General features: G+C 36.0%; 1 long non-coding RNA gene across 1 annotated transcript in view; it reads right to left on the bottom strand.

Moving 5' to 3' along the window:
- Positions 1 to 345: 345 nt before the first annotated feature.
- LOC111438522 overlaps positions 346 to 10913 on the bottom strand; it is a 21081-nt gene continuing 10513 nt past the window's right edge. Inside the window, exons 2-4 of the long non-coding RNA XR_002709681.1 lie at positions 7434 to 7436; positions 6998 to 7005; positions 346 to 356 (exon numbers count right to left, since the gene is read on the bottom strand). This is a non-coding gene — a long non-coding RNA (uncharacterized LOC111438522). The remainder of the gene's footprint in view (positions 357 to 6997; positions 7006 to 7433; positions 7437 to 10913) is intronic.

Raw genomic sequence — 10913 nt, 5'->3', positions numbered from 1 at the left:
TGAATATTATTGCATCACTTTAAAGACTAAACCAAAAATTAGGAGTAAAATGACCAAAATGCCTCTAGGATTCTTTAAGATGTTTCAACGTAACATCCTCCAAATGACTTACTAATTTTGATAAGAACTATTTCTAAAGACATAAAGATATACTCAAAATTTAAAGTTTGGAACCTAAACTAAGTTGGAGCCTAAGTAACCGACAATACCCAAACGACCTTTACCCCAGGTCCAAGACTCTTATATAATTTTATAAAGAACATATTATGATATCATGACATATTGAATGACTAATGCAAGTTTCCTTATGGTTTCATAATTAATGGGAGCTTAAGAATATATGCTAAGATATGTGACTCAAGAGATTAAGAACCCTAGAAATTTATAAAATGTATTAAGATCAAGAACCAACCGAAATATCAACACAAGCCCTGCTGCATTTATTAAGATAAAAGAATGCTAGGTACCACTCAAGGATAACGAACAAAGGTTCTCAAACTCAGAAACGCAAGAAACTCCTAAACCTCCCACGGTAAAGCATATTCACGAATTAGACTACAATGCTTGGAATGTAAGAAGCCTTAGATGTTGGTTTTTAGATGACACTGCTTAGAACTTAAGAAGCATCAAGCATACGTATTTAAACAATCCCGCTTGGAACTTATGAATCCTTGGGCATAGATTTTCATACCGTATCACAGTGAACACATGAAGCCCTGAATAAGTGTTCAGACTACGTTGCTTGAAACATATGAAGCCTTGGATGTAGGTATTTAGACTATGCTGCTTGAGACGTATGAAGTCTTGGGCATAGGTTTTTAGTGTTGAACACAACTCACTGTGGGAAACACTCGCACTCTTTATTAAGACCAATCGAGAAGAGAATACAAGACACTCTGTAGAATACTTCTGCTTTTTATTGTTTTTGGATTTCTTGGATGAATAACCTAGGTAGGGTGGAGAGGTATTTATACTAAGAGTAAACAATCTATATTGAACCAATATAAATCTAGACCTAACGGATTTGAATCTAGAACTAACAAATTTGAATCTTTCTCCTAAAATATCTAGATCTTTTTCTCCTAAAATCTTTACTAAAATAAATATATTGGGCTCATACAATAATTGGGCTTGACTCTATTGGGCTAGTGATGATATTTCAACACTCCCCCTCAGCACTAGTCCTCATTCGCTGCACCATGTTGAGCTGACAGCGAAAGCTCTCATGTTTGCCAGTATTTAGCCCTTTTGTAAACAAGTCTGCCACTTGGTCATCTGTCTTGATCTGCTGCATCTCGATTTCTTCCTTTAGGGCCTTCTCTCTAATGAAATGGTAGTGCACCTCCACATGCTTTGTTCTAGCACGAAACACCAGATTTTCTGCTAGGCGAATCGTAGATTGGTTGTCGCAATGAAGTGGTATTGGATACTCAATTTTCTGATGCCAATCTTCCATCAAAAGTTTTAGCCATGTATTTTCCTGAGCTGCTCTATACTCTGCTTCTGTAGTTGATAATGATACTGTTGGTTGTCTCTTGCCACACCAAGAAATTGTTTCTGAACTAAACTTGAACACATACCCAGTGGTTGGCCTCCAAGTATCATGGTCTCGTGCATAGTCAGCATCACTATATCTAGCTAGCTTCCAGTCTTCGCTTCTTTTGTATAAAACATATCTCAAGGTTCGTCGAGATGTATCCAAATGAGCCTTCTTCGAATTTTGCATATATTGATCAATGACACCAACTTCATTTTCGAATTTCTTTAGTTGGTTCATGTAGAACTCTCTGTTTAACTCTCCATGCAAGAAAGCATTATTCATATCCATCTGCCATAATTTCCAATCTTTATTTACCGTATATACTGGAGGAACTTGTACGATAATGATCTTTGCCACGGGACTAAACGTTTCATCATAGTCTAGTCCATATTCTTTAGAGAACCCTGAATCTATAGTCTGAGTTTTGTATCTCACGATTGATCCATCCGGGGTACACATTATTTCGTAAGCCCACTTGCAAGAGATGAGTTTGGTATCTCTTAGTCTTGACACTAATTCCCAAGTCTGATTTTGTTCTAGGGCTATAGTTTCTTCCTCCATTGCTTTCTGCCAAGCTAAGTTTTGTGATGCTTGTTCATATGTCTCTAGCTCATTAACTTCGTCTTCTACTGCGTTGGCATACTCTAGATTTGCCTTTAGGATTATTTCTGAATGTCTGAGTTGTTGAGGTGTCATTTCATTTTCACTAGGCTCGCTTAGTTGAGTCACTTCTTGCTCGCCAACACTAGTGTCACTTGAATCTTTAGGCATATCAGCACTTGAGCAAATGTGTACAATTTGCTCCCCCGTCTTTTGTGGAAGAATCTCTTCAGTTTGCTCCCCTATGTTCTGGAGAAGAATTTCTTCAGTTTGCTCAAGGCGTGGTAATACTTCCTTCTCTAAGGGCCACCCCTCTTCCATTGCACCGCTTTGATCGTCAATCATGTGGTTTACGCATCCTGAATCAATGATCCAGTCATCCTCATAATCGATATGCTCTTCCATTGTCGCCATGAGTGCTAGCTCGTCTTCTTCTATGGGACATAGTACCTCTGCATCCCATTCATCTTCTATCTTCTTTTTGGATATTGCCACATTGCTTTCAATAGACTTTTTCCTGGACCAACAATCTCTAGACATATGGCCCTTTTTCTCGCAATTATAGCAAATACCACCAAATCTCGTTCTTTGGGAACTCTTGTTGTCGTTCTTCTGAGCTCTCTCAGGTCGTGCAATCCCTTGGTGGCTTCTTCTTTTGTCACCATTGTATCCATGTTTGGTAGACGGCCTATTATTGCTCTGACTTTCACTCGTGTAGAGTGCTTCTTCTTCACCCTTCAATGTGAAGCCTCCCATTTGTTTAGCCATGGCTTCATGGCTGGCTAACAAATTTTCGAACTCTACAAGTGTTGGTTGAGTGGGCCATCCTTGTACAGCAGTAATGAAGCTTCGATATTCTGGTCGTAATCCGTGGATTATAATCCTCTTCATTCGAGATTCTACAATGGCGGACTTTGGGTCTAGTTCAGTAATCTCCCGACAGATTGATTTGACATTGTGGAAGTACTGAGCAATTGTCATATCACGTTGTGTAATTGACAACAACTCATTCTCCAGAAGTTGTAGCCTCGTATCGTTCTTCTTTGAGAACAACATCACGAACGTGTCCCATGCTTCTTTCGGTGTCTTGTCATCCCAAATATGTTCTAACATCTCTTCTCCGATTGTGATCTTCAACGCAAACATTGTTTTGCCTGCTTTGATTCTCTATTTGCGTAAGGCGCCTTTGGAATCCTCCTCTAGCGGCGTAGTTTCACACCCGCCAACGATCTCCCAAAGATCTTGTCCTTGTAAATAGGACATCATGCATGTTGCCCACGTGTTGTAGTTGTTGTTGCTGAGTTTCCTGATTCCTCCAACGATTTGGAAATCACCCATCGTGTTGGCCATACCTCAGTAATACCAAACAAGTTCTTTTGACACAAGACTTGCAGAGTCACAGACTTCTCACGACACAAAAGAAACTCACTCACCACTAATCTCAAGAAATCGTTTATGATGTGGAAGATCAGACAGAGCTGCAACCACAGAGCATAGTAAGGATTCCAAGAGACCAGATAACCTATACTAACCTTGCTCTGATACCAAATGTTGAACACAACTCACTGTGGGAAACACTAGCACTCTTTATTAAGACCAATCGAGAAGAGAATACAAGACACTCTGTAGAATACTTCTGCTTTTTATTGTTTCTGGATTTCTTGGATGAATAACCTAGGTAGGGTGGAGAGGTATTTATACTAAGAGTAAACAATCTATATTTAACCAATCTAAATCTAGACCTAACCGATTTGAATCTAGAACTAACAAATTTGAATCTTTCTCCTAAAATATCTAGATCTCTTTCTCCTAAAATCTCTACTAAAATAAATATACTGAGCTCATACAATAATTGGGCTTGACTCTATTGGGCTAGTGATGATATTTCAACATTTAGACCATATCGCAAGAAAAAAATGAAGCCCTGGATGCGGGTTCAGACTATGTCGTTTGGTGAAGCCTTGGACGTAGGTTAAGACTGTGTCACTTTGAATTTATTAAACATCGGACACAGGTTGTCAGGTTCATGACTTGTACCGTAAATCTTAAGAAGTGTCTTGGAGAAGTACAACAATAGCATAGAAAGTAATGAAGAACAAGACAATGATCAAGAACTTGGACAACATCCAAGTTCTGAAGACAAGGACCAAAAAAATTAATACTAAGGCCAATGATCAAGAACTTGGACAACATCCAAGTTCTGAAGACAAGGACCAAAAAAATTAATACTAAGGCCCTTGATCAAGAACTTGGACAACATCCAAGTTCTGAAGACAAGGACCAAAAAAATTAATACTAAGGCCCTTATATCAGAATCAAGATTGAGATTTCAAAATCCAAGGACCAAGGCCCTCCGGCTAGATCATGAGAAAAACTCACAAATCAAGAATAGAACTAAGGGGCTAAGAACTTGTAACAAGAACCCGAATAAGAAAAGAAAAACTGGGGTACCCTAGCATAACATGATTAAGAGCCTACAATTAGCCTATTTACTGAGCTTTTATACTCACTCAATGTTTTTCATATTTTTCTGGTAAATAAGGAGTTGGTCGAGGTTGAGAGTAGACTCTGGAGCAAGCACCACACAAAACTACACCATTTTAAACTACTTAAATATTTCAAAATTATTTTATTTACTAAACCTAATGTATTCAAACTTTAACTTCAATTTGTAAATAAAATGTCTTTTCTTTTTTATTCAAGTATGAAAAATTTTACCATCCATTTATATGTGTCTTTTTATCTTTTTATGTTTTTAAGTCACGGCTCAAGAAAAATTGGGTCGTGACACCACTGTTTCTCTCATAGATGCTTGGGTCGTGACACCACTGTTTCTCTCATAGATGCATAACGTATTTCATGTATTCATTGTATGATGTGATGATTTATGCATGATGCACGAACCTCGTTATGCATAACGTATTTCATGTATTCATTGTATGATGTGATGATTTATGCATGATGCACGAACCTCGTTATGTCACCCCACGTATTGATAAACCATGTATGTTAACCATGAAAGATAATGATGCACGAACCTCGTTATGTCACCCCACGTATTGATAAACCATGTATGTTAACCATGAAAGATATGTTCAGTATGTCTAATAGAATGCTAGGTCTTAAATCTAATGGACCTAATATAGGATCCACGGCAAAGAAGATTCAACAAACATTTGTAGACATTTGTAGAATTAGAAGCTGATACGATTGACAAAGGACAATTGAATATTTGCACGGTTGAAGTTGGAAAACATTAATATGTTAACAACAAGGTTTGAATCTACACAAGTGAAGCCTAATAAATTACAAGTTTATTTCTTTAGCCACTCAAACATATCAACATTTATTGAAAAATTTTATTTTTATATTTTACTTTTTTCATTTTGCAATGGTCAATTGGTCAAAATTGACTTCGTCATTTGTGGAGATTAAAGGGGATCNCGAAATGGAGGGGAGATCAATGAAGCTAGGTGGAGAGAAGCACAGGTCGGAACAATTACTCGTTTGAATCAAGTTATTAGTACATTGAAAGATCAGATGGAGCGAATTGAAATAGCCTTAGGTAATGATCAATGGAGGGAAGTACTCTTGAATGAAGGAGTTGAAAATGAAGAAGATGACAATGTCACCCTTTTAGCGGGATATAGTCCTAAGGGAGGGAGAGATGTCGGTCGAGGGAGAGGAAGAGTCAGAAGAAGGGGTAGAGAAATTTTAGCACCAAAAAGAATTGAGAGGGAGTATCAGTATGAGAGAGAAAAAGAAAAAGGAGTCGGGCGAGTAAAGCTAAAAATTCCAACTTTCTATGGGAGATCTGATCTAGAGAAGTATTTGCAATATGAGAGCAAAATTGAGCATGTCTTCGATTGCAACAATTTCAGTGAAGAAAGAAAGTTGAAGCTTGCTGTGGCTCAATTTTGTGATTACGCCATTATATGGTGGACATCTTTGAAATCAGAGTGGAGGAGAAATTATGAAGAACCAATTGAAACGTGGGAGAAATTGAAGACATTAATGAGATAAAGGTACATTCCTAAGCATTATTCTCGAGTACTCAAGCAAAAACTCTATACTTTACAACAGGGATCCAAAAGTGTTGAAGAATATTACAAAGAAATGGAGACCCTTATGAATAGAGCATGTATTGATGAAGATGAGGAAGATACAATGGCTAGATTTCTTGGTGGGTTAAACCGACAACTTGCTCATCAAGTGGATAGGCGAGCGTACTTTGATATGCAAGAATTGTTACACCTTGCTGTCAAAATCGGAGGGCAACTAGCTTGGGAGGAGGAGAACTCCAAGAGGTATGGTATTTCAAAGTCTACTACTTTCAACACTTGAAAAAGAATGCAAATATTGAAAAGATAGATTTCAAAGTTGGAGGCAAGTATGATCTTGACAAAAAGAACAAAGCTAAGACCTCCAAGGGTATAGAGACAGCGGAGGAATATAAGGAGATTCGAGAAAGAAATAGAGACATCAAATGTTGGAAATGTCAAGGAATTGCTCATCTTAGTCGTGATTGTCCTAACAAGAGAGTCATGATCATCAAGAATGGACAAGTTGTCACAGATAGTGAGGAAAGTGACCATGATGAGCTAGTTGAAGAGGAAATCCAGGAGAATGAGGAGAAACTAGAAGATGGGAGTCATTTGGTACTTGTTACCAGAAGGCTTCTTAAAACTCAAGTTACAGAGAATGATGTTGATGATCAAAGAGACAACCTATTTCACACAAGGTGTTTAGTCAAGAGGACTCCTTGTAGTCTTGTAATTGATAGTGGAAGCCGCACCAATGTCGTAAGTACAATGCTGATCAAAAGGTTGCTAATTCCAACCCAACACCATCCTAAACCTTACAAGCTTCAATGACAGTGGAACAATGAAGGTAACTTCTCAAGCTTTAATATCTTTAAATTTAGGAAAATATAAAGATAAAGTTCTTTATGATGTTTTACCAATGCATGCTGGAGACATATTGCTTGGCTGACCATGGCAATTTGACAAGAGGGTTATGTATGATGGCTATTTGAATCGATATTCTTTTGTAAAAGATGGTAGAAAAACCACTCTTGTACCTTTGAGTTCTGCAAATGTATTTGCTGATCATTAAAGTTGGAAAAAAAAAAAAAAAAAAAAGAGTTTGAGGAAAAAGAGTTAGTGAAAAAATAGAGAAAAGTCAATCAGAAAACCATAGTGAAAAAAAGAATGAAATTGGAAAAAAAAGGAAAGAATGTGAGTTGTTTGGCTAGAGTTGGAGAGGTTAGAAGGGCAATGTTCTCACAAAAAACCATCTTTGTACTTGTGTACAAGGAAGGATGTTTGGTCTCTAACGATAATAATTTGTCTTTGCCTAGTAAGTTTCAATCTCTTTTACAGGAATTTGATGACGTATTCCAAGATGAAGTCCCTAAAGGACTACCTCCTATTATTGGTATTGAACATAAAATAGACTTCATTCCAGGGGTAGTAATTCCTAATAGGCCAGCTTATAGAGCCAACCCAACTGAGACTAAAGAAATTCGAAGGCAAGTAGAGGAGCTTATGGAGAAGGGCTATATACGAAAGAGTTTGAGTCCATGTTCTGTACTAGTCTTATTGGTGCCAAAGAAAGAAGGAACGTGGCGTATGTGCGTGGATTGTAGAGCCATCTACAAAATCACGGTGTGGCAACAATACTTATGGCCTAGAGAATTTGTGATCCACTCTGATCATGAAAGCTTGAAGTATCTTAAGGGTCAAAGCAAACTGAACCGTAGGCATGCAAAGTGGGTGGAGTTTATTGAAATATTTCCGTATGTCATCAAATATAAGCAAGGTAAGGATAATGTGGTAGCTGATGCATTATCTAGAAGGTACAATCTTTTTACTTCTCTCAGTGCAAAACTTTATGGATTTGAGCATATTAAAGAATTATATTGAGATGACCACGACTTTTGAATTATTTATGCATCTTGTCTTAAAAAACAGCCGTAGATGATTATTATATATTTCATGAATTCTTATTTAAGAAAAGTAAGCTTTGTATTCCTAAATGCTTTATCAGAGATTTGCTTGTAAAAGAAGCACATGGTGGTGGCTTAATGGGACATTTTGGGATTAATAAAACTTATAATATGTTGCATGAATACTTCTTTTGGCTGAAAATGAAGCATGATGTTTATAAATTTTGTAGTCAATGCTTTAAATGCAAAGAAGCTAAATCTAGATCACAACTAAATGGATTGTACACTCCTTTGAATGTACCTAATGAACCTTGGACTAATATATCTATGGATTTTGTTCTTGGTTTACCGCACACTAAAAATGGTAAAGATAGTATTTTTGTTGTGGTAGACAGATTTAGTAAGATGGCTCATTTTATTACATGTAACAAGACGGACGATGCAAAACATGTTGCTGGCTTATCTTTTTAGGGAAGTAGTAAGATTACATGGAATCCCTAGAATAATTGTTAGTGATAGGGATGCTAAATTTCTAAGTCACTTTTGGAAAGTATTGTGGGGTAAATTGGGTACCAAATTGTTGTTTTCAACTACATGTCATCCTCAGACGATGGACAAACTGGGGTGGTTAATAGAACATTAGGAGAATTGCTTAGGGCTATTATTTCTAAGAATATTAAGTCTTGGGATGAATGTTTGCCATTTGTAGAGTTTGCATATAATAGAGCAATTCATGGTACAACTTATTGTTCTTCTTTTGAAGTTGTTTAGTGATTTAATCCACTTAGGCCTCTTGATTTGCTTCCTATTCCTTCTAATATGTTTGTGAGTGACGCAGCCACAAGTAAGGCAGACTTGTTCAAAAGATTGCACAAGGAGGTGAAGGAGAGAATTGAAAACCATAATTGAAAACCATAATTTCAAAGTTGCTTCAAGGATTAACAAAGGACAGATGAAAATCATTTTTGGTGATTCTCATCTCAATGGAAGACACAAAGTTACATCCAAGAGGGGATGACCTGATCAAGTCCTTGAAAGAATTAATAACAATGCAAATTGACCTTTGCACGGTTGAAGTTGGAAATTAGAAGCTGATACGATTGACAAAGGACAATTGAATATTTGCACGGTTGAAGTTGGAAAACATTAAAATGTCAACAATAGTGTTTAAACCTACACAAGTGAAGCCTAATAGATTTCAAGTTTATTTCTTTAGCCACTCAAACATATCAACATTTGTTGAAAGATTTTATTGTTTTTTTTTTTTCATTTTGCAATGGTCAATTGGTCAAAATTGACTTCGTCATTTGTGGAGATTAAAGGGGATCGGGATTGAATCCCATCCACAAACGTCTTTTGTCGGGAGACTATAAATACCCACAATATGTTATGTAAAATTCAGATTGGTGGATAAATGTAATTCAAATTTCAAATTAAAACATTTTCCTTAGAAATCCGAGCATCATATTTGTCATTTCTAAGTTTCAAGCAATTCTTGTGGTAGAATTGCACCTAAGCCATTCAATCAAGCCTTGATCAAGTTCGATTGTGGAGTGACTCAATTTAGAACAAGGTTTCCAAATCTTGCTTCTAGATCTACAATCATAAGAGGTAATCTAATTCTAGCCTTATCTCTTGGTTGATCCAAATTTCGTATAAGGAGGTGTTAATTACTTTAATTCAAGGGTTCTTGCTTCAACAAAAGCTTGGATCGTTTGGCTGGGGATTAGGGTTGCCTTATAAAAAACATAATATACATTATTATATCAAAAAAGTGTTCATACATAAGTATTAATACACAACATAATAGTTAAGATATAAACTGTAACAGCCCAAAAATAAATATATAAACAAATAAAAATTATTATTATGTATAAAATAATAATAATAATAATAAATTAATAAAAAAAAAGTAAATAAATAAATAACCATTATTCCCTCTTTTTTCTTCCGTAAGTCACTTCCCCAATAATCTCTCCTCAACACACCTCACAATCCTGTGAAAGGAAACAGAAATGAAAAAACTCAGATTTGAGAAAACAGACATGCCTCACATCAAATTTATAGGAGATGGGTTGACAGAGATGATCAAGATTTACATGGGAGAGGGGAGAGAGATTTGAGATTTCTCGGTAAGTTATATTTCAGATCTCCTTCCCTTTTATCCAATTATTTAGTTTTATTTAGCAATTTAATTAGAAAGATACGTCATGATCAATAGTAGAAACAAAATAGAGACTAAATTGGCCAGAAGTAATTGCCAACCTAATTGGAAAAGTAACAAACAAAAATAAAAAGAAAGGATTAAACAAATTTAACTAATCAGAATTTCTTCTCTCTTGCAAAAACAAGCACAAAAAGGGTTCAGATTAAGTTTTGTTTTGTAGGAAGAGATATTTCTCTAAAAAGAGATAATGCATTTGAAGAGGTCAGTAGTTTTCCTTTTATTTTATTTAATGATACTAAAAGTCATTCTCAAACAGAGAGAGATAATTAAAAGACAGTAAGTAACCATTAGAAGGGTATTAACCATTAGAGAAAATAGAATATCTGGGAAATTTTAATGAGGATTAAATGGGTTGTATGAAAATAATACTATAACAAACATATATAAATATTTCAACACCTAATTCAAGTAAAGACTCTATCGTTCAAGACTCTAACGTTCGCATGAAATATAACACATGGGTCAACATAAATTAGAGAAATAATTTTATAGAGTTCAAATTTGAAACTGATGTCATGGGATCACATAGGTTGACTTGGAGTTCAATGGACTTTCATCAAGGATAACGACGGAATCGAACTTTCATTAAGGATATATTT

This window comes from Cucurbita moschata, unplaced genomic scaffold, assembly GCF_002738365.1.
Source record: "Cucurbita moschata cultivar Rifu unplaced genomic scaffold, Cmos_1.0 Cmo_Scf00076, whole genome shotgun sequence".
Lineage (NCBI taxonomy): Eukaryota > Viridiplantae > Streptophyta > Magnoliopsida > Cucurbitales > Cucurbitaceae > Cucurbita > Cucurbita moschata.
The sequence above is the reverse complement of the archived record's forward strand: the minus strand, read 5'-3'. Positions and strand labels throughout refer to the sequence as shown.